This window comes from Rhinopithecus bieti, unplaced genomic scaffold (genome assembly GCF_001698545.2).
Source record: "Rhinopithecus bieti isolate Rb0 unplaced genomic scaffold, ASM169854v2 scaffold_41477, whole genome shotgun sequence".
Lineage (NCBI taxonomy): Eukaryota > Metazoa > Chordata > Mammalia > Primates > Cercopithecidae > Rhinopithecus > Rhinopithecus bieti.
The window spans coordinates 1-2674 of record NW_016858538.1 but is presented as its reverse complement, the minus strand read 5'-3'; the positions used below and the strand labels follow the sequence as shown (position 1 = coordinate 2674).

The following is a 2674-nucleotide window of genomic DNA, read 5'->3' as shown; positions in this document are numbered from 1 at the left end:
CAAGGAGCAGCCTCAGTGTCACAGGTGCCCACCCAGCACAGGGCCTGCCAGGGGCTCTCGCCCACATCCTGCTCCCATCACTTCCTCGGGGCAGTGACTGTCGCTATCCCTCAGGCCTGACGAGGCCCACCCCAGCTTGACCAGGCTGCTCTGTGCTACCAGGCGGAGACCCCTCCCCAGCAGGGAGGGCAGTGGCGGGCAGCGCGTAGCTCTGGCGCCAGGTTACTCACGGGAAAGCCTGCGAAACCCGGCCGGCCCTGGGGAAAAGGAACAGCGTCAGCTGGGGTCATCACGCACCCACGCGGCTGCCCGGACCCCACTCAGCCTTGTACCAAGGTCCCCACAGGCCTGTCCCTTAGAAGCCAGGCAGGCACGTACCTCAGGTCCCGGCACGCTCAGGACGGCACCCTGTCCACCAGTCAGCAAAAGAAAACCGGAAACAAAGAGCCACATTTAAAATGAAACTGGACTCCCACCGAGCGACTTACAAGATCAACAAAACACCGAAACAGGAAATTCAAGGAAAATGTTCTTTCCACACTCTTTCTCGGCCTGGGGCGTCCCTCCTGCTGGGGCATCCCTCCTGCTGGGGCGTCCCTCCTGCAGCACAGACGCCCCGCGGCTCAGAGCGGCGGACACAGACTCCAGACACCCTAAGCCCTAAGCCACTTTTACTTCCATTTTGGTTTAAAATGCTCCTCCCTGTGCTAGATGCTCCCTTGCTTGCTGGCGGAGGCAGCTGGGCTGACGGGGCTTTTCTGATGTTCCAATGACTTGACCGTCACGCCAAGGTCCCTGTGGCCTCTTGAGCTGCTGTCTCCCGATGCCTGTCTGCCTGCTCCGAGCAAAGCCATGAGGGGCAGGCCCTCTCCTGCCTTTCCCCAACCCCACCCCTCCTCTTGAGACTGTTATGGTCCCACCTCCTAGGTGAGGAGCCGGAGCACAAGGGTTAACTAACTTGTCCAGTGTCACAGACGGTGCCTGCTCTCAGCTCTGCCCTGGGCAGCCCCTTCCACTGGTGGCCACAGAGAAGCAGGGATCTGAACCCCTGGCCACACCCAGCTCTGCTCCCCTGGGCCCTGCATCTGCCCGGGGCTCAGCTTCCTGCCTAGACGGGGCTTGGTCCCTGTGTTCCATGTGGCGGGGCTGGGTGGGGACGTGTCTGCCTCTGTGAGGCCAGTGGGACACGCTGCTGGCAGGCGCAGAGGGTGCAGCTGAGAGGCCTGATGGACGGGCTGCGGTGGGGAGGAAGGTTCTGGAACCAACACAACCTTCACCAGAGAGCCAAGGGTGCGTCTGCTTCTTCTGACGGGGCAGCTGGGTGACTACATGCAGCTTTGGGGCCACAGTGTCAAGGACACAGGGACTGAACCCGATGGGAGCCTCTGACATAAAACACTGGTCCCCTGTGCAGGCCCTCACCCCTCCCCGGTGTCTGTATCACCACATGGAGCTGAGCTCCCTGGGCATCTCTGACCGAGGGCCTCTGCAGCCCCACTGTGGAGTTGGAGTGTGGCCTTGCAGTCAAGGCCTGTCCTGACCTGGGGGGTGTGGGGGGCTCAGGGAGGGATCTCTGCACCCAGTGGGGTATCTGGACAGATTGGGTGCCCACCCACGCAGCGTCCTTACGTCCTGCTCCGACACATAGACCACAGGCCCCGGGGTCCAGGGGTCCGGGGAGGCCTGGCTGCCCGACTCCGTCCTTCCCTGGATCTCCCTGGAAAAGGATGAAACGTGTCCAGCATTTCATCTCAGCCACTCTGGCCAGGACCCCAAAGTCCACCCAGTCCTGGAGGGGTGCCCAGAGCCCACGGGGGGTGAGGAGGGGCCCAGGGCTGTGGACTGTGGCCTTGGAGCCCCTGCCAGGCAGGGCAGGCGCCAACAGGGATGGCCGAGCCACACACACTGCCCCAGCCTGAAAGCCACTCCTGTCAACTTGAGGGTCTTTTCCCCGAGTCTCTGAGGTCACATGGGTGGCAGGGGCACGGACCTGGGGCAGCTGAGGCCAAACCTTCCAGATGTCCCAGCACCCCCCACCCCATCCACCCGCCCCAGGGACACTCACCTTTTCTCCCTGGCTGCCTCTGTCTCCCTTTGGCCCCTGAGGAGATAGGAAGGAAATGGTTGATCACCCATAGAAACAGGAGCCCCTGGCTCCCCGTGAGGGATGGCCGTGATGAAGACGTGGGGTTACTTCCCGACCGGCTGGGACCTGGGAGGGAGGCAGCCACCGAGAGTCCTGATGAAGACTTGTATTCGGCTCCTGGCACTCAGAGACCCGGGAGGGCACACGGAGGCCCAGGGACCCGGGAGGGACACAGCTCCTGCCAGCTTTCACGTCGGCATAGTCCCTTTGGGGCTCCACCCCCGAACCCTGGGCCCACCGAGGCGGCTCACCTGGGGCCCAGCAGTGCCCTCTCTGCCAGGGAGGCCGGGGAACCCGGGGGCTCCGTTTGCTCCAACTTCTCCCTGAAAGGGTCACATGGAGGACACAGGGCATTGGCCACACGTCCAGGAATGCGGGGACCCCCACGAGGAGTCTGGGGCACCCATGGGTGTGGTGGTGGCCTGGGCTTCTCTATCTCACCCCTGTGGGCTTGAGCAGGGGCTGTAGAGGGATGGAGGAATGGGGGAGGGGGGAGTTGGGAGGAGGAGGACGAAGGGGGGGAAGTGG

General features: G+C 63.4%; 1 long non-coding RNA gene across 2 annotated transcripts; it reads right to left on the bottom strand.

The window, feature by feature from the left end:
• Positions 1-25: 25 nt before the first annotated feature.
• Positions 26-2472, bottom strand: LOC108525355 (uncharacterized). Of its 2 annotated transcripts, XR_001884261.1 has the most exons (5): positions 2398-2472; positions 2066-2101; positions 1630-1717; positions 379-408; positions 26-257 (listed from the first exon to the last, which is right to left on the bottom strand). It is a non-coding gene; the product is annotated as an uncharacterized LOC108525355 (long non-coding RNA). The 2 variants fall into 2 exon arrangements; XR_001884262.1 differs by lacking the exons at positions 26-257; positions 379-408 and adding an exon at positions 681-835.
• Positions 2473-2674: the final 202 nt, after the last annotated feature.